We start from the raw sequence: 22,814 nt of genomic DNA, 5'->3' as shown, positions 1-22,814 counted from the left end.
CAAAAAAAGATACAAAAACATAAAATAAAAAGTCTAGTAGCACAATTAGTCTCGCAGTTTTTCTATGTAGCAACTTGTGAGTGGTGAAATCATTATGAACCTATATGAACTCATAATTTTATTTTCACTACTTACAACTCGTCACGTAAGCAAGTTGTAGTAAAAACTATAAAAATTGTTGTTGTGGTAGACTTACTCTAAAATAAATTTAAAAAATAAAAATAAAAACATGACCTACAAACCTATATGTAGTTGACAAGGTTTTCGGTGCCCTAATTGTCTCATGTGCTCAAAGCTTATAAGAATTAAGAAGACAATGAATAGATGAATGTGCAATGTGCATATATGACACGGGATTTTCGCTCGGTGAATATTTTTAATTTTATATTAGACAAACTCCAATTACATACTATAGTTTAATTACAGCGTAGTACTAGTTCTACAGTTTCCTATATATATATATATATATATATATATATATATATGTATATATATATATATATTTTTTTTGGAAGGTGTTTCAACTGCTATCTATGCCTATGGATAAGATTGGCTCGTCGTTTTCTTCTGCCAAATACATGCTTACCACGTATATTTTCTACTTTTGCGAATAACGACGCTACTGCTATGACTTTTTCTATGTTTCAGTGATTCCCCGCCCACAATATTTAACAACATGATATTAGTGCTTAATTAGCCACTCCTATAAAATTAGGGCTGACCAATTCGAAGAATTAAACAGTTCCCATACAACATTAAGATAGAATTAAGTGATTCTATTTTGCAGAATTCTCCTCTAGGATCATGATTTACAATCTACTCATCCATGATTTCTACCTTCGGATTTAACATCACCATCCTACTAGTCAATTAATGAGGGATGGTAATGTAGACCCATTTTGTTTTATTCCATCCTGTATGGGTTTTTTTGGGTTTCGAAAAAGCGACAAAGCGTGCCTCATTTCTCCTTACCTTGAGGGTGTGTGACTCATTTTATCTCATCTCGAGTGCATGTAATTTTGCTCTAATCTTGTAAAAGATGACAAAGTGTGCAATATTTCGCCTCACCACAAGTGAGTATGTTCCATTTTACTTTATCTTGAGTATGTGTGTGGTTTTTCTAATCTCGAAAAGGGGATAAAATATACCCCATTTCACCTCATCTCGAGTATGTGTTCCATTTCACCTCATTTCTAGTGTGTGTGGTTTTTCTAATCTCGAAAATGGGACAAAGTGTGCCCTATTTCGCCTCACTTTGAGTATGTATCCCATTTCACCTCATCTCGAGTGTGTATGTGGTTTTTCTAATCTCGAAAATGTGACAAAGCGTACCCATTTAAACCTATCTTGAGTGTGTATATATAATTATATATATTATTTCAGTTTTATAAAACACTAATTTCTTTGTTTCTAAGTCCTTTCTTCGTCCCTATCTCCTTCCTTTTCCCTAATATTAGTGTCAAAACCATCTCATTAGCAATAGTGAAAAACCTCCACCCCCACCTTACTCCAACCTATACCATTCGGATTAGATTTTCTCTATTCCGGATAGAGGATCGGTGGGGTTACATTACATGCCAAATAGTTTTAAATGGATGAGACTTGTTAAAAAGAAGGTCAAATTTTCTTGAAGTTTGCCAACTTTATCAAAATCTGTATCCAACTTTGAAGCTGCATGTTGTTGCTGATCCAGATGTCTCTAGAAAAGATCAAGTGGGTCATAGTTCAACCAGTCGGCATTGAAAAGGTCACTTTGCTTCCTTTCCCACACTAGTTAGCACCGATTTTATGACATTATTATTATTATTTTTCCATTATTTAATCAAAGACTTAAGACCTCAGTATCAAACTCCGTTTCGTGCATGTAATACTATAAAATTTCTAATATTATAATAAATCTTCTTGAAAATCACTTAAAAACTAATTAATTAAGGTATCCCTGTCACGTCTTGCAAAGATTTCAATCACTTAATCTGCTTAAATATGGCCAAGGAAATTCAGTAATCCAAATCAAATTACTTACTATATGAACCGAAGAATTAAAAAAAGAGATATGGCCTGTGATCATTAAACTTTTCAAGAAGCTAATCAGTAATCATTCTACATAAACAAAAGTATATATATATATATACACACATATATATAAATAGAAAATGTAAAAGAATTAAAAAAAAAAAAAACTCTTAAAGCTTTCGTAGTCACATAGCTCATCTAAGATAACATATACGACCTCTCTGCAAAGTTAATTTGATCCCAAAAAAACTACGTGGAGAAGGTTAATTGGAGTGTTAGAAAAATTAATGTGAATGGTTTGTTGAACCAAAATATGTATATGATAGAGAGAAAGTGACATATGCCTAACAGGCCGAAAAGTGATTAGCCAGAGCTAGAGATAAGGAGGTACCATAATTGGGCGCCGACAAAATAAAAATTTTTGACAAATTTTCACATCATGAATGAATGGATAGGAGAAGAAGTAGAAGCATGTTGTTCGCTTGTGGGTGATACGAATGAGTGACACACTGTTTTCAGTGTTTTGCTACCTGCCTTACCTACAATATATGCATAATTTGATCTCTGCTAGCTTCTATGGTGTATATATGATCGGACAGTTTGGCATAGTTGTGGTCCATGCGTGGATTTTAAACCTATTTGATGTCTTTTCATGTATAAGATACTGATATTGATCGAAGGTTATGATTTTCCCATCCGCCATCATGCCCAAGAGGAATTAATGTTTAGGTCTTCCATTTTCTTTTCTTTTTTTATGATTTGATAGCAAGGGGGATTTCAACTCTGAACATTTTTATTGAAAATACTAAAAAATATCAACTAAGTCAATGGTGGCTGTATGATTTTTTTTTTTCTAAGGTAGTCAATAATAAAATAAAATTATACAAAATCTTATAAAACCTATAAAAAAAAAAAACTTAAATATATCGACATTATAAAAAAATGTAAATATATGGAATTTTACAGTTTCTTTCACTAACAAAATTCAAAAGCAAAAAGAGACTAATGAAAGATAAAGTGAGAACTAAGAATAATGAGATATATGTAATAATGTGAGCAAGAGTTTGAATTGATGAGAGAGAGAGAGAGAGATAAAGAAAGAGAGAAATGATACATGCTACAACTGAGAACCAAGCCATAGAGGAGAGCTGAGTTGTTGCATTTGCAAATTTGAGGAGAGCAGAGCTAACAGCGCTGCCAAGAAGAACTTACACCCATAATATCTCTTTTGGTACCATTTTTTCAAGAAAAATGAAATTATGAATTATTTTTATAGAATGAGTTGAATGAGTTCCAAATCTAAATTTTTAGGTTTTTTTTTTATTTTTTATTTAAATTTTTGTTAAATATTTTGTTCATTTGTTGTTGTTTCGTGGCCTAGTGTTGTTGTTGTTTGGGTTATGATACATAACTATGTTATATGATATAGAACATGTAATTTTACTAATGGTGCATCACAGATAATTCATAGTAGGTAAAAAACTTTGTTCAGAGCTTGAATCGAGTACTTCCCTAGTTCCTAAAGTGGAACTCAATAATTGCTATGATCAAATTCATGCGGGCGGCACATACTTCCAAGTTCCAATATATCCACCTCCCCAAAATTTTAATAATAATAAAAAATAAAATAAAATAAAAAACCAAAGATTTCAGAAAGAAAAAAAAGTTGAAATGAAAATATGTTAACAGCAAATAATGTTAATAATTGGTCCAAAATGGTTCAACTCAATCTGTACTCAGCAATGCATGTGAGGCAATAAAGGTCAACGGTAATTAAGTTGTAGTATATAGGATAAGGAAAGCAACTGACATAGTCTTTATTAATTTATTAGTAATAAATATTTTAAAGATCTTGATTTAATTGGACTAATTATCATTAAATGCTTGGGTTTTGGAGCCCCCACTCAAACCTAATCCATCATATATAGCTGGCTTCAACATGTCAAAAGAAAAAGAAAAATAGTTACTGTGGCTTCAAAGGCTTTAACATGTTTATAGTAAATACGTAGGTCAACTTGACACATAAATATGGCAGGTTAATTGTCTCACTCTCACAAAAAATTTTATACTGTATTTGAGCTTGACATTTTTTATTTATTTATTTATAATTCAATAGTAAAGAAAGATGAAATTTAAACCTTAAACGTATTTTATTTAAATTATTACAAGGTAAAAGGTGCTAGTTGAACTTTTGATTATTTGAGTTTTAAATTAAAAGGAATAGTTTATTTTACAATTTTGATTTTATTTTTAAAATTCAATAGTGCAAATAATAAGAATCATAAAATCATTTGAAATGTATTCATTTCAAATGGAGAGAACTTTTTCTGTGAGAGCAAGCCATTGCCAAAATACTTCAACCTGCTGTTTCAGTACATATTAAAGATGCAAACCTAGAACTAAGCTAGGAGATCGAGGTTGGTTACAACTTAAAAAGCTCTTCCTCAACCACCTTCAAAGTTAAATTCATCATTCATGGCTTACATATCTTTCTAGCTAGCTACAGGGCCTCCAGTTGTGAAAGTTTACGTTTCAGATGAACTATGCAAAAATACTTACTTCTTGAGCTACATTATTGGTCTTTTGCAGCAACCGTGCAATAAAAGCAGGTAAAAGCAAATAAATTGGCTGCAGAAGTAGATATATAAATGAGAAGTAAGAACCCACTTTAACATGTGGAGAGGACAATAGTGAGGCATGGCAATATTTATGGATGTGCACACATCTATATATGATCGTATACAATTATATTATTTAAGTTTACTAGTGGTTCCTCTCAAATAACCCAACAAAAAAAGGAAAAAAAAAGGGTTACTAGTGGTTGCCCAACCGAAAGATAAAAATATTATCATCTTTGTGGTCCTTCTTGTTGTCAATCATGACGTTAAGATCATTACATGCTTGGATTCCTCCAGGCCTTTCAAATGCTAGGGCAAGTTTGTCCAAAAAGCCATGTTTAATGGTTGGTAATTTGCAAAAGCTGCAAGAGAGAGAGAGAGAGAGAGAGAGAGAGAGAGAGAGAGAGAGGTTTTATATAGATGTTCAGCCTGTCCAACTAACTTTCAGCTGGGAATGCAATGCATGAGCTACGTTCACTAAACAAGAGCTTTTTCTCTTTGGTCATGTGAGAGTACCAAAAGAAATTGTTCCAGCAATATTTTCCTCAAATTAATTACTATTATAATTACCAATTGGTAGTGTCCCTAATCACCACCTACCCTCTTATCTTCAAAATTATTTTATATTTATGTATATAGATTAGAGAGAGACAAAACGAAAAAAAAATAATAATAATTATCACTAGAATTCCGGTCAGTGCCCTGTGGCATCATTGAGTATAGTCAATTTCATACCTTCTTCCCATATCTTTAAATAAAAAAAAATAAAAAACAAAAAACATTTCATAAATAATAAGGTAAATTGTAAATTACACCTTGAAGTTTGGAGTTGGCTGAATTTTATTCCTCAAATTTCAAAAACTTGATTTTACCTCCTAAAGTTTGGTTTCATTGGCAATTCAACCCCTACGGTTAATTTCTGCCGTTAAATAAAACATCATCATGTAGATGTGTTTTATTTTTGCCAAATCAGCCCCAAAACTACGCCGTCTTAAGCTTAATTTAAACAAAATTCCCTAGCCTAAACGACATAGTTTATGCCAAATTCCTAATATCTAAAAACAAAAACCACGCACAAGGTTGAGACCCACAAACTGCCAAACCTCACGAACCCAAAAAGATCATCTTGTGTGTCCTAGGTGGTGGCGGTGGCAGCCTCACCCAAATTCATCTGTCCGCTCTATACGAATCTCCTTTTTAAATTCAACCACAGCGGATGAACGAGGCTCCTTTGGTTCATCATCATCTACAATACCCGAGTTTGCTCTTCTTCTTGTCCATGTTTCTGCCACCCCACTCGATGCTTTCTTTAAGTGTTCCTCGCTCTTTAAGCAGCTTTAGCACACCTAATAACCCTTTCCCAACTGCAACTTCATAGATAGTTTCATTTGGCACATTCTTTTCCTTGTCCTCATCAGCAATGTGCTCATCTTTACTAACATCTATAACTTCGGTCCATCCACCAGCCTCATCTTTTACTTCTTCATCAGAAACTCTTGGCCCTTCACCTTCTTGCATAAAAACATCTTCATTTTCAGGCCTACGGGCTTCTGAAAGAGAACAAAAGTACAAGTTATTTATATATTCATAAAACCATTGGAGGAATTGAAAACCTGTAGCAAACTAAGACATATTTTAATGGGGTACAAATGGAAGCTCAAGGAAAGCAATAGGCACAAGATCAGGACAACTTCCAAAGAAAAATAGTCATAATTAAACTTGAATTTGACCAAATAAAAGGATGAATATCAACTGACCACAAGATATTGAATGGCCAGAAATAGTAAAGCAGTAAAAAATATTAAATATGAAGAAATCTCAAATCAACTAGCGGAGCCAACTCAAATTTCAATTCTATGCAATCACATGAACAAATGTAAAAATAAAAAAAAAAAAAAAATAAAATAAAAAAACCTTCATCAAGCTAGAGACCCCAGACAAACTCCTCCATCTCTGTAAAGACAACCTTGTTTTCTTGCGACTCTCTAGTTATGGGGTTTGGGTTCATGGGGCTTGGGTTCGGACTGGTGTAAAATAACACGAGCAGTCGGAACTGGGGAGGTCTTCGCCGAGGCCGCTTGGGATCACGTGAGATGATCGTTTTAGGTTCGTGAGGTTTGACCGTTTGTGGGTCTCAACCTTGTTGGCGGTTTTTGTTTTTCTACTTTAGGAATTTGGCTTAAACTGTGTCATTTAGGTTAGAGAATTTTGTTCTATGTTTAGGCCTAAAACGACATAGTTTTGGGACTGATTTGGTAAAAATAAAACATATCAATATGATGATGTGTCACTTAATAACAGAAATTAACCATAGGATGAATTGCTAACAGAATCAAATTTCAGGATGTAAAATTAAGTTTTTGAAATTTTGGGGTGTAAATTCCAGTCAACTCCAAACTTCAAGGGTGTAATTTAGAATTTACCCTAATTAATAATAATAACCATCATAAATTTTCATTTTCATTTAAACCCTCCTCCCCCCTCAGGAAGGAAAACTATATTATGCATCCGATGCATGAGCTCTCCCACTCATATGGGGGTGGACTCATGCATTAAATGCATGATAAACCTCCTCACGAACGAACGAAGTCATAGTATATATTTTAGAGTAAAATTTTATGTTAAGAAAACAACTATGATAGTGAGTTCTAATTAGTTCAACTAATAATATTTTTTTTATCGTCGAAATAAAAAAATTTAGGTGTTATCCCCATCTATAATAAAAATCAGTTAATTTCTCAATTGATGTCCTAGCCTGATTTAAATTATTGTTGGTTGCTTTTAATGAAATTAAGCTAAGTTGATTCTTTAATCAATTATGCTTTGGGTAGATATTTAAATAACAACAATAGTATATTCAATATTACATGTAACTAAAGTTCAGAAAATAAATGGATACGTCAATATAGTTACCAAGGGGAATCCCTAATGGAAAACCCTCTTGTGCTTTATCTCCAACGAAAGAATTCACTAGTAAGATAAAAGTTTATAAAATAGAATATCAAATCTTAATTATATAACTTACTACTGTGAGCACATGTGCAAAGCTTCAACCTAGTTGGACTCTCTCAAAGTTGATCTCTTCAATACGAATACCCTATCTCCTGTCCATAACTTCAAGTACTGACTTGAAGGTTTTCACCACAACAAGAAGTTAATGGTACGTAGTAGCTTCCGTAGCAACACCAATCTTGGATCATCAATCGTTAGTGTCGAAGTTCTTGCTTGGCACAAAACCCTAGGCACGCATCTAGGCATTAAATACTCATTTTTCTTATATTCACGCCTTATATACTCTATGGGTAAGTAGTGCATAAATCCCTAGGCTTTTGGTCAAACTAGGCTAGAATCTATTATTCCAGAGTGTTTTGATCGTCAAGTGGTATCGAAGTTGGTATTTAGATTAAGTGAATCTTGATCCGTCGACTTTCAATTAAGTTTGCAAATTCAATGTAGTTTTTGATCAATTCTTGAATAGTCTTTTGCAGTCTTCTACTTGATCCTCAATTACAACTCTAAACTTTAAAACTCGAGTTACTTTAGGGGACATTTTGGATACGATTTTCCAACATTTAACCCTAACACTTTGCATTTAAGATTTAATGCATGTCAAATTTATAATATTTTATGACATAAAGAGAATGAGGATATTTCTAAAATTAAAAGGTGAAAAAAAGAAAAAGAAACATGCAGATCTCATCATTGAGATGTGCCGCAAATTACAAGTCCACAATGAGTAATGAAAGTGATGAATGACAATCACGTAGTGGCTTCAGGAAGCAGCTTCTCATTTTAAATGGGTAAATTGAGATAATACTATATAAGCTTTTAAAAAACAATCATATACTTATCTGCTAGAGTGTGTAAAGAAGCACAAAGAATGGATGAAATTTGATTTTTGGCAAAAAGTGCACCTAAGAGAGCTATAGCTCGAAGCAAGCAAACAAATTTATGAGTGCAAAACACGGCATCTTTTTCAAAAAGAATATAAAGTTTATAAATGTGTGAGCTTTGAAGTTTTGTAGGCTTCTTTAGGAAGGTGCTGAATAAAATCATTCTTTTCCATATGCCAAAAAATAATAATAATAATTGAAGTAACTTATCAAAGTTGTACTTTTTATCTTTACGGGTGAAGGCAGTAAAGGTACCTAGCTAAGGGTTTTTTTTTTTTTGGGGGGGGGGGGGGGGGGGGGGGTGGTTGAGAATCTGGTACCTAAGATTTTTAAAAGCAAATGAGCATTTTTGTGGAAATAATAATAAGGAAGGAGTTTGGAGTCCTTTTATCGTCAAATTAATTAGCACTCTCTGAATTTTTTAACGAAGATATCCAGGTTTTGAATTTCCCTCTACTTAAGATAAATATATGATATAACTCTATTTGTAAGTCTACGGAGTGCATTGTGTGTAGTGTTTTAGGGTCTTAGTAGTTAGTATTTGTTTCTAGCTTTTTTATAATTTTTGAGAAGAAAATTTATGTTGTAATTAGTACTTGGTGCCCCCAAAGAACCAACAGCGACCAAAAGTAAGTCAACGTACCAAAGAAAAATGGCATTGGGCATGTTCAAAGAAAGATGGCTGTGGAAATTTCAATTGTGGTTGATTTTTTTTTTTAATGTATTTGAGTTTGAACAAGCTAATGTTCATAATTAAAAAGTAGCCAAAGAAAAGGGGAATGTGATAGAACAAATGATTGGTGGAGCGGGTGTACTTTCTTCGAATTAAAGCGTAATTTCTTAGTAGAATGGCAAATCAAAATTTTTTTTGAAAACAATGGCAAATCAAATTCAAATTATGGCAAATAGTAAGATAACAAGAGTCAAGACAACCTCACCTTCTTTTTTGACTTGATAGATAGATTAGGAGTATTTTAACATACAACATCCATTCTATGATAAATGATGTTTACTTTTTATTATTATATCAAAATATTAATTAGTTGATTATTATTTTCAATTGATTAGAAGATTCTTTGTCAACGAGTATTATGTAACATGAAGGAAGGACCATATATATTTGACTTCTCTAGTAAATAATATTCAAAAGTTAAATAAACTAGTGTGTAGTCTTGTGTATATGAACAGGTACAATTTCAAAAAATCACAATTATATGATTCAAATTATACTTTTTAGAAGATGTTTGAATTATACATGGTATTAGGCTATTAGCTTACGCTTTTTTTAAATCATATATTTCTAAAATACATAATGGTTGCCGCAAAAATTAAAAACTTAATGAACACGTGACGAAAAATTGGACTCGTCTAATTGAATTTGGACTTTTTGATTTTTACATTCAATAATTCACTTTGCACAAAATTAAAAATTAAATTGGAGACGTGGCGCAAAATTAAGAATCTATTTAAATTATAATAGGATTTTCTCTTAACTTTGGCTATATATATATATATATATATATATATATAGAATCATAGATAACCTAATAGTTAAATCGGATTTACAACAAGTAATGGTTCAGTACTTTCGGTGCAATCCTTCCCCTTCACACATAATAGTGGATCTATGGTAGATTTTACAATTTATGTGAATAAGCATTATTCATGGAATATTGATTTTTTTATATATATAAAAGTATATGAGGCTTATAATTTGGTTGGTAGAATCTCTCAATCGAAATATTCTTTCTTTTTTATCAATGGCGATAATTATGATTCGCTATATAAAGAAGTCATTGGCTATGAATTCGGAGTATGGTTGGCCACTATGGTCTCTCGAATTCGCTCAGAGAAATGATATGTCCACAACATTTTTACAACATTTTCACAACAAATCCTAACTGGCAAATTGTTACTGATTGTTATTGTTGGAGCAAAAAATTAATTTTCGTGTTAGGTTCAAATTTGAACCAATAACAACTAACCATCTGTGATTTGTTGTGAAAATGTTGTAAAAATGTTGTGAACGTAGCATCTCTCATTTGCTGGAAGATTCTCTCTTTTGACCTCATGTCATCCTAATAAGAAGGCAACTGTTTTTTTTTTGGCTTTCTTTACGTTGATTACTGAGTACACAAATTACCTGTCTTTGTTTTGAGAAGAAATTACTTGTCATTTAACCCTAAAGACAAACACACCCCCATCAAAAAAGAAAAAGAAAGACATACACACACATAAAAAGAGAGAGAGAGAGATTTGTCAAACGAGAAGACATTGGCCAAAATTACAGTAACTAGTTGTAATTAATGATTGATATTTGCCAAAATGTACATTACACTGGGAATAATAATTATTAGGGTAAATTGAAAACTATACCCTTAAAGTTTGGAAAAGTTTGGATTTTTATACCCTAAAATTTTAGAATTTGAAATTTACTTCTTGAAGTTTATGGTGTTTGGATTTTACATCCTGATATTTTAGATTTTGAATTTTTCCTCATAAATTTTAGAAGTGTTTGGATTTTACACCCCAAAATTCTGAAACTTTAGGGTGTAAAATCCAAATACACTTAAATTTTAGGAAGTAAAATGCAAACTCTTAAAATTTAGGGGGTATAATTCAAATTTTGAAACATTAAAGTGTAAAGTCTCTAAACACCTACAAATTTTAATAAGTAAAATTCAAATTTTGAAACTTCAGGGTATAAAATCCTAATACTCCAAACTTTAGGGGTGTAATTTGCAATTTTTCCTAATTATTATTGATTACATTGGGAATAATTATTATTGATTGTATATGTATATTAAACTATTTGTTACACTATTTTTTTAAAAAAAAATGACCAGTTTAGATTTTAATAGAAGGTTTAAATATAGGCTATAATTTAAAATCAATTAAAAAAATATAACGATGCATAAAATTATTAAGTTATAAAAACTTATATGTCACAATATTAGAAAATTTCATCTAAAAGTCAAACACTTTGATTTTATATTTATTGTAGATTAAAAAAAATTTCTCTTCTGGATTATAGATTTTCTATTAAAACAAACTCAACAAATGAAAATAAGCAAGCAAACAACATATATCAGTTTAGTTTGTGGGGATGATGCATTACTACTTTCTGTGTAACACTACAAAGCTATCTTATCGTGTTGAACCTATATTAGATGGCATGAGATGGTGACTGCAAGACCCCTTTAAATGCACCCAAAAGCCAAGTCTCTAATGCCCTATATCCAATCTCTAACCAATATTGCTCACTCTGTTCTTATTTCGGACTACAATAATCTACTAGGGCAAAAACTTAGGGTGAAGGTTAGCCATTGTTTCAGGGAAGCTAATCAATGTGTAGACAAATTCGCGAAGAAAGGAACTCTACAGCAGCAAGATTTTTTGCACCAAGAGTTTGCATTATGACTCTCTTGGCATGTCCTTGAGAGACTATGTTCAAACTCATAAATATATATATATATATATATATATATATATATATATATATATATATATATATATCTAATTCTTTGATTCAATGGTTACAATGATTCACACAGTCCACTATACAAAGGGCCTACGTTAGTGATTATAGTAGGCTATATATATCCTTCCATGAAAACCATTGGCGATGACCTAACCTAACCAAGCCCAAGTGCTAGACAAGTTCATTGTCAAGTTGTCAACAACACCATGGCACTAATTAGAAAGTAGAAAGTGTTCTTTTAATTTCCAACTTCCAACTGCGAAACCACGAATTTTGGAGCCTTGGATACGGTTTTGGTTAATCAATCTGTCAATTTCATTATTTCATAATCGAGTCAACCTCATGCCTCATCTGCCTTTTCCTTTCAAGTCGATGGAATTCGTAAATCTAACTTTTGCTTTATATAGATACTTGTCACATTTTCTCATCCTTTTCCCACTCCAAATAATGCACTTGATGATTGATCTAGGATGAGATAGGAGGCTCAATCTCTAGTTTCTATAGTGTGCTAAAAAAAATGAATGGAAATGAAAGATAAATATATAATTTTACTATTAAATACTTCACCTTTTATTTGTCTATTCTTAAAATATGGATTAAATCATTGTTTTACCTCAATTTCACTTAAAATTATGATTGTTAACCTCGTTTCTTATGAGGAAAATGAATTGACCGAGTATTCCCTCCTATTTATTTCATTCATTTTAATCCATCCTCTTCTATTTCATCCATTTCTCATCTCCTTAAAAAGTTGTTATGATATGCTTTAATATCATTTATGTTGTGTTGTTGAGGGATCATAAATCACAATCGAACTCTCTAAAACCGCTTTAAAAACATGCCCACGAGGTGTGATGTCAAATACCATAAAATATTTGAGTTTGTCTTTCTTATTACCAATTGGTTTTGAGGTAAAGTGGCACAGCTCATTATTCAACATGTGTTACTACTTTGGTACGAAAACAAAAATCATATTAATTTCTAATAAACATTAAAAAAAAAAAAAAAAAGTTGTTCTCAAGCCCATAAGAACTTGTCAAATAATGTAGGTTTTACGTTTCAAATTATGTAGGCTAATTATGGCTTGGAAGAAGGAAAAACAACTTCTAGAATGTGATTCAAATCTATTCTATGGAAAACTAGTATTGAATCTCTTAGATTGTAATTATCAAACGCGTGGGTAACACATTGACCGGGACAAATATGCGCTATAGTCCAAAGGAATGAAGCATGGTTCAATGCACAGAAAGAGTATAACACGTTTCTCATGAAATTGGAATCAAATTTCCGATAAGAACTTACTCCATTTTCTTAACCCTTCTTTCACTCTAAAGATGTGTTTATATTCTTTGTTCAATGTTCAACCAAATTCAAAGTTTGAAACCCAAAAAAAAGTCATGCCGAGTTAGGCATAAATCCTCGTAAACTATTTCTCTCACGCCATAATTAGCTGACCATTTCTTACCAAATGATGTGCTCAATCATTTCAAATTATCAACATTAGTTGTTTAATATAACATCAATCAATGAGTCAGTCAACGAGGTCTTATAGTTTATAAATCATCAAAATTTTCGGCTATCATTTATCACTTAAAAAGTGCATAGCCCATTCACATTATAAATGCCATCGCTAAACACATGGCCTCAATTCATTAATAGGCCCAACCTATTTTCTCAATTTTGGAATCATTGACCCTAAGCTATGGGCTTGGAACTAGGAAGAAACTACATATGAAATGGTTGATTTTGTTTTTGGGCCCAAAACTGGTTGGCTTAAATTATCTGGGTTTTGCTTATTTTGCAGTTTTCTTAGGTATTTGTAGTACCAAGTGTTACAAGTGTCTTGAGAAGAGATCTTCCATTTGAGAAAGATTTTTTTTTTCTTCCATTTAAAAAAAATATATATTATATTTTAAACTTTGTTACACCGTTTAACTTCGAAAGTTTCAAATTAATCCATGTAGTTTCGTTAGGTTTCAATGAAACCCAAAACTTTTAAAATCATATCAAGTCAAAGCTCCAATGAAAGCAAAAAATAAATTCAAAATCAAACCAAAACGTCCAGTGTTTAAATTGGTGTGGTTTAAAAAATCTAAGGTTAAAACTCGTTAAACTATAAGGGTTAATTTATTATTATAGCCTTTAACCTTTAGCTTTAGTTTGAAACTTTTAGAACTATGGGGTTTAATTTGAAACAATCCCAAGGATACAAGATTTAAAAGTAATTTACCTCTAAAAGAATAACTTTCCTATACAATAACGTGAAAGAATAACTTGGAAGTAAAAAACAAAAAGAGAATAACTTGGAAAAGCAAAAAGAAGACATAAGGTGACATGGATAATAATTAATTAACAATATGGATATAAACTTAACGATGTGTTTGTTTATAAGTTCTTGAGTATCCTTTCTTTGTAAGCCCATTTTCAAAAGTAAGTTCTACTCATGGGATTGTAACATTTGGGATCTAAGCAGGGGCAGCTTAATTCATTTGGGAGTCTAATTCAAAAATTGACATTAAGGATTTTTATATTTACATGTGACTTAAAAAATTAAATATATTTAAATTCAATTATTTTGTTTTAGATGTAAAATTATTACTTATTCACATAAACCACGTAGATTTTTTTTTTTTTTTAGAAAGTCTAGACACAAAAAATTTGACAAAACTTTCCACAACTATTAATGTAGTAAAATGATAGTGGTAAGTAAAAGAGTGATATTGGTGGTGGAGTTAGGTGAAAATTAGTAAAAATTTGTCAACTCAACTATTATGAAAAATATTGTGAATTTTATTTTTTTTAGAAAGCCTATAGACACAAAAAAATTGACAAAACTTTTCACAACTATTGATGTAGTAAAATGATAGTAGTAAGTAAAAGAATGATGTTGGTGGTGGACCTATGTGAAAACTAGATAAAGTTTGCCAACTTAACTATTATGAAAAATGTGAATTTTTTTGTATATTTTTTTTTTTGAAAAGTGCTTTCACAATATTTTTCACAACAAATACTAGGTATTAAGTTGTTACTAGTTCTAATTAGAACTCATCACTGAAATTATTGTTTTGCCATCAATAACAATATGCTACTTAGAATTTGTTGTAAAAGTATTGTAAATATAACATTTCTATCTTTCACCTTTTTTTTTTTCCTTTTTTTTCATTTAATAAAAAATATTATTTTATTTATTAGCTAATATTCGGCTAAAATTTTGGGTCTTTTTTATCCTTTGGGCGTTATACAACTGCATCAATAACTTATTCTGTTAAGCCAGCACTGGACCCCAGTCAATTAGCCAGAGAGAACACTATTTTAGACAATGGTTGAACTAAGAAAAAATGGTTTATTGATGGGCTGGCATAATTGCCAAGGCCCAAGTTGTAAACCTACTCTTTTCCACTCTGTACACTTCTTTTTGTTTTTTGTTTGTTTGTCTTTGTTCACATTAGATTAGCTTCAATATGCTTTTACTTTGAATGAAGCTAATTCTAGTTCACACCACACCAGTCATATCAAATCAAAGGAAGCTCCAAAGGATTCCAAATCCAACATTCAACCGCATGCTTCGCTGAGCATCCATGGTCAGCCAGCACGTGTGGCCTCATTACTGAATGATTATTGTAATTGCAACTATGTGTACCAATGATTATAATAATTACAACTCTGGGCATAAATAGCAAAAAGAGACAATAAGTAGAAGATAAGTATTAATGTGTCCTCATGATCCACGATTTCTTGTTCTCATTCAACTAGGCAAAAGCCAAATTCATCCATCATTAAATAAGAAAAACAAACAGTGCTTTGGTCTCTAAGATACTGATTTTTATAGGCCCTTCAGTCAAAGCCAACAACACACATCAAGAACCCAAAAAATAAAAAATAAAAAATAAAAAACAAAACAAAGAAAGAAAGAAAAGCTAAGAGAAAATGTGGCCGACATTACTTGTTTGTAGGCAAAACGAAAGGGAAACATGGAATGAGACTAAACTCAAAAGATAAAGAAAGGGTCCCCTATAAGTTTTAAAGGGGAATAAAGAAAAGGAAAAAGGGTTGGTCTTTTGCAGTATTACATTTGACTATACCTACAGTTTCATTTTAAACGTAGCCTTTTCAGGATTTGCCATGTGCTTGCTTGGTGACCTTGTTTTGAAGAACAATTTTACTATTACATACAGACATTATATAGTACAATAAATTATCAGTGTTTGGTACTCTTCCATTAGTTTAATCACAAGTTATCATTATTATTAATAATTTTTTAGTGGGATAAACTTGCATGTATAGAATAATTTCTTATTAAGGATATCAAATATTTCAAATGCTTATATAGCCCTCTCTCTCTCTCTCTCTCTCTCTCTTACATTGTCTATATTATGCACTTGATTTACGGGTGATTGCATGAAAAAATGTATTATTATTAGTAAAACAAATATGGGTCAGTTTCATTCCAATCTCACTACTTAAAGAACTATGATTTCAACGTACATATGTCCCTCCAGGGCCTCCACTATATATTCACTAAAATTTCTGGCACTATAATAAGTGAGGTACGAGCAAATCGATTTATACTTTTATAGTATATTACATTTGAGTAGTACTGAAAGAATCTTCACTTTTAGTAGGAGTATGTTAAAGTAGTACTAAATTCATTCTAAAACGTAGCCTTTTCCGGATATCACATGACCTGGTGACATTATTTTGAAGGAATTTTTTTAATTAGGTCTGAATTACAAAGGATTTTGGTTTTTTTCCCCTTAGTTTTAATAAACCAAGATCCACTCCAGGTCCATAATGTTCAAAATTCTAACCTAGCAAACTACGTCGCTTGCTGAAGAAAAGAGAAGGAATTCAATACACATACAGGGAAATGAGAACTTAGTTTTGACAAAAACCACAATCTTTCCACAAATTTGTGTTTGGTAGTGTTGTTTAAATAATGGTTTCCACAATATTTTTTTATCCACACGTATTTCTCTAATACTTAAACAACGTTACTGGAACAATATTACCAAACGGACCCTAGTAGTGAATACATGACTCCTATGAATTCCAAAGACTTGTTGGTATGTAAGATCCATGAGATATGATAGTCCTTAAACCAAATCCCCATTTAAAAAATTAATAAAATTATGAAGTGGATATATCATATATGAGTACAATATTGTTCTAAGTGGATGATAATAGAAAAGTTGTCCTCTTTTTATTAGGTTATACAAAGACGTTTTATCTCCTCTTTTGGAAGTAATTATCTGTTAAGTATCATATTATAACAATTCTATGGATATATTCAATTTCAAACCTGGTTGAACATCGCTCTCACATAGCTGCATTACTGATATTGTTTTTATTATGCACCAATCACAACTTGACACATTAATTAGGTATAAAATTCTATGTTTATCAAGATTTATTAATCATATTATACTATAATAATTAGATTAAAAAAACTCAAATTATGTTTCTTTTTTATAGCTCATACAAACTAAGTTGATATTAAAAGTATTGTAAATTTTACAACATAAGTCTTACAAATTGACATATCAAATATATTATAGGAAGGAATTAAAATAACCATATTTATCTTATCCATATGTCACCATTATATTTATTGTCACATCATTTTATCAACTTTTTATTGTAAAATTTGTAATTTTTAAAACATTTTTCTTTATACATTCATTGTTTCTTCTTTCAGCTTTTTATTTACCTTTTCTTTATCATATTAATTGGGGCCTTAAAAAGGAAACAACTTTGGCATGCAACCTAAGCCTGAAAAGCGCAAAAGAGAAAGAACAAGATAGGGAAGAAACCTAGCAGTAGCGTATAATTGATCTGTATTTATTCTTCTCCCTCCCTTTACTTGAACCAACAAGCTTTGACTAGACATGAATATTCCTTGGAACAACTAGGTAAAGAACAATTTTAGCCCCATTTTAGTCAATTATGTGCAAAATTCACTCACATCAATTCTTGTAAAATTGTATAAAAAAAACATTATTGCTACAGTAATTGTGTAAATTTACACTGGCACTATTCATTTTGCATTTAATTTTTTATTCTTTTTTTATGTATTCCGAGAGTGAAGGAATAGAGTAAATTATGGTTATTGTGTGTGGAAAAAGAAAACATTTAAAAAATTCAAACTTTTTTTGATATTTTAATAAAATATAATGTAATTAAAATAGATAATCTGATATAGGGTGTGGGGTCGATGGGCCCAGGAATAGGTGTTGGGCTAGAGGCACAATCCGAGGATACTAAATGGTCCAAAAATGTGGGAATATAAACCCAAGAGGTAGTACTGATGGATAAAGAAGCGAGGTCTAATCAAGGTTATCCAAGAAAGTGGTCCAAGAAAGAGTATGTCCTTGGCTATGTAAAGCCAAGGTAGGAAAGGACTATCTGGCGTCCAAATGCGATATTAGAGGAGATCCTATAAGTAAGGATAGGCATGGTGGATGTACAAGATAATAAGAAGGGCTATAAAATATTTAAGATAAAGCTGGTACCACCATATTGAATGCTCAGTAACTAACTTTTTGGCCACATTAATGGGGAAGTGATGCCTGAGTATCAGAGTTCAGCCTTACAGCTACTTCTAAAGATTTTAGAGATGGGTTGATGGGACAAATATCTAAACTAGTAATCTAATCCATACGTGGAAGATGGGGAGAAGAACGAGGATGATAAGGAGGAGACATTCAAGAAAGGGGGATCGGAGAAAAAAGGGAGAAAACACTGTACACATTAGCATCCATAACTGTAATCTGTCTTTGAAAGAGTGAAAGATAATATCCATCATCCTCGGCTTGAGTCTGAGAACAATTTATGTTACATAAACAATCCAATGTGCATGATGTTGCAATCTAGCCAATCATTTTTGTTATTTAACATCACTAGAACCTAGATTTCAAGCTCACTCTTTACAAATTTCATTGTACTAGGCTTTTTGGGCCTATCCCATGCTTACTTTTGGGTTTGGGTACAAATTGTGACCTTACATAAGGTATTTTGAAAAGTGAGTAAGTAAAATAGAAAAAGTAGATCCTTAAGCTAAAATAGACACACACAAAAAAAAAAATTGCCCAAATTAATGCAAATGCTCTTAAAATCACTCCATATTTTATAATCTCTTTATAATCTATTAAAGTGATAAGTTATGATTAAAATCAAATCATTTTAATATAAATATATCACGGATACCATTTTTATAACGCACCAATCACAAACTACATCAATTATGCATCACATGGAACTGGATTTACTACTCCCGGAGCACAACCGCAGGTCCAATAATGCACTGAAACATATATATTTTCAAGGGAATTTCAGTGTTGTGATGCTCATCATAGAATATAACACATTCCACCAAGCATGAGCATTGATATCTTCTTCCACATGTTTTCTCTGTAGCGGGTTTGATTAATTTCAACCCTTCTCATTGAAGATTATCTGATTTATAAAGTAAATGGAGATGATCTTTTTCTTTTGATAAGATTATCCTTCATCTTGAATAAAAAGGGTAACTTATTATACCATTATTATTCTAAAAAGCCTAATGTCTTAAACTCTGAGTGCACTATTCTTCCACCTCATTTAATATTGTTGCTTTTGACCCATTTCTCCAATGTAATCAGTCCTACATTTTATATTGTTGTTTTTAATTTGTTGATGATGCTGCTTTCTTGGTTGTATGTAGACATATATGAATTTATACTATGCAAAAGCTCTCTCTCTCTCTCTCTCTCTCTCTCTCTCTCATGTACATTTAGAACCATATATCTTCTCGTTTTAGTTGCATTTAGAACCAGAATTGTAATTTGTTGATACTATTTGACTTTAATAGTTTTAAGTTGTATTGATATAAATATATATATATATATATATATATATATATATATTATGGTTGACCATCTATTAATTGGAATATTTTTTTGTGAATATTTAAAAATTTCCCTTATTTTGTTTGTAATTTGTTTAAGTTGTTTGATTTAAATTTTCCAAAATTGTATTAATCTGATGATAGGCAATTTTTGTTTCCCAAGTATTATGATAGGCTACATACTAGTTGAGTTATGTGATGTCTTATTATTTTTATTGATATTAATCAATCATCAAGAGAGAGAGCTTTTGGGTTGATCTGAACCCATGCCCATCTTGCTTAAATTCAGATAATTTTGAACCATAATTGATAGGGTCAAACTCAAAGTCTCAAACCTAAACCCAATCCATTGCTAGGTCTAACGATTACTTAATTTGTATATAAGGGCCCTTAGACAAGCTATATATGAACATATACTTCCAAAGCAATACAAGTCACCGACCCATATTGTTATGATAATGGAAGCTCTTATACCAAAAACAAAAAAGCACACAAACACATGCCACATAAAAAAATTAAAAATTAAAAAAAAAAAAAAAAGTACACCAACACAAAACAAGAAATTTAACGTGGTTTGATAAATTTTACACCTATATTTATGTGCAACAATAACAAAACAATTTACTATCAATAATAAGGATTACAATCATACTTACAAACTCTCATAAATCTAACAAATTTAAATTAATCTAAAACCCCAATACATCCAAAGTTATTATCACATTAACAAATTAACCTAAATCCCCAATACATCCAAAGGATTAGTCTTTGACTCTTTAATAAGAAAAAAGTTTTGTATTCTAACTCACACCATACCAAAACTACACTATAGAACCTTTGCATTGCTATCTATACGTGAGTTCTTAATACACAGATATATATAATTAAAGTCAAAACTGAAAGAAAATTCAATTAGATTTCAATTGTATCTGCATCATGTGTTTTATCTAAGCTTTTTTAATTTTTGTTTGAAGTGAGTTAATATTGTGTAAAAGAAGAAGAGTCTAATATAAATAAACTATCAAAAAACCAATAAACATGATTGAAAAAAAAGAGGTAAACTCATGTGTATGTCAAAACAAAAAAAAAAGAGTAAAACTCATGTATATATTTATAGCTTAAAAAATGTGTAATCTTACCCTGGTTATAACTTGAACTCATATATATATATATGTATAATTGTTATTGTTTTTAATTATACTGTGCATATACACAGGTTATATACTAGTATTACTTAATTAACAAAGAATATAATAAATGTCTTTTTTACAATGAACAAACGTTTCTTCCACATCAAGAAAACTTGAATAAATTACCATCGATTGAAAAAACCTTTACATTATTCCCCTCTTGAACTATACGTAACACGGATTATTATACATATATTCCCTTCCTCTTTCTCTCCCTTTCCTTGGTAAATAATAAGCCAAATGATAAAAATATATAAAGCCCATTTGACTAAAACGCCCAAATCCACCCTAAAAAAAAGACTACTCTTTACTTTGCACAAAAGTACGTGGTCAATACTCTACTCACATAAGCCATTGTGTAGTGCGTACTGGCTTAAAATAATTGATAGTTTTTGGATTTTTGTTTTGGATAGATCCGAACGTGATGGTTGAAAAAGAGGACCACGTAATCTGAGTTAGCTGATTAAATTAAAAATAGTTAGAGATTAGCCCAACCATAAAATCTCCCTTTATACGGTTCTTGTATTATACTATTTGCCACAACTTATTGAAATAATAGATTGTGAGCGGTGGAGTGTATCATCAAAGTTGGAAATTTTGATAATATAGTTATTAAGGTGTCGCTACTCAAATTACTAAACTTCTACCAAGTATCTTACGAAGGGATACAAAGATTCCTACTAACAAGTCATATCTCACAGTAGTAGGAGACAATTATTTTCACACAATCCATAATTTTTTCTCCTATCACACATAATTAATTAGATCAGAATTGAGAAATATTATAACTATAATTTTTGTCACAATTTATTCACGTAACAAGTCATCGTGAGTAATTAAGCTGTAAACTCACATGAACCTACTACTCCATCACTCATACCTTATCACGTGAGCAAATTGCAATAAAAATTATGTTACTAGCATTTTCCATAAGAATTAGGCTTCTTCTAATTAGATCATAAATGTGAAAGAAGTTACGTATCAAGACTTTAGAACATTGAAATATTCCATTTTCATTTAGAACACGAATCCCTAAAAATACTACTAGCTAGGATCAAAGGCTGAGAGTGGGGCTTATTATATAAAGAAACTTGGTCCTGATGACATAGGGGTGGTATAGCCCTGTAGTTTAGGTTTGCTATTTAGATAAAACGGTCAAAACAGTGGTCAAAGAAGATGGCAGCAGTGGTGGGGTGAAGATATCAAGCGCCGAAAGGTACAAAAGACAGCCATGATCTAATAGTGTTAATAAGAGACAAGAAAGGACAGGTTTTTTTTTTTTTTTGGTTTTGAATTGAAACTCTTTCAGGTCTTGAAAGGGAAAGCTACTTAATGAAAAAAAGCTCACAAACAAGAACACAGCAATATGGGGGTTTTTTTGTTTCTGTCCTATTCTATATTATTATCATTATTATTATTATTGTTGTTATTGTTATTGTTATCTATCTACTCTAGTTAAAGTCTGTCTGTTATCTCAACTTTTTTGTATGCTTAACTTCACTTTTTTTTTTGGTCAAGGTTGTGACTTGCTGTGGCCCTCTTAATTAGGTGTCTTGTAATAAAAATGCCTTTTTGTGTGGGACAATTGAGAATTTAAGACTACTTCATTTTTGTTTGGTAAAGCTAAATACAGTGAGTTTTTTTTTTTAATATATTTTTTTTATCTTTATTTAAAGTCCCATTCCTTTGTACTTGCTAGTGTGTTTTTGGGACTTAAAAGGTTCCATACTGATTTTC

The sequence above is a fragment of the Castanea sativa genome, chromosome 1 (genome assembly GCF_040712315.1).
Source record: "Castanea sativa cultivar Marrone di Chiusa Pesio chromosome 1, ASM4071231v1".
In the NCBI taxonomy this organism is placed as follows: Eukaryota; Viridiplantae; Streptophyta; class Magnoliopsida; order Fagales; family Fagaceae; genus Castanea; species Castanea sativa.
Note: the sequence above shows the minus strand (reverse complement) of the source record.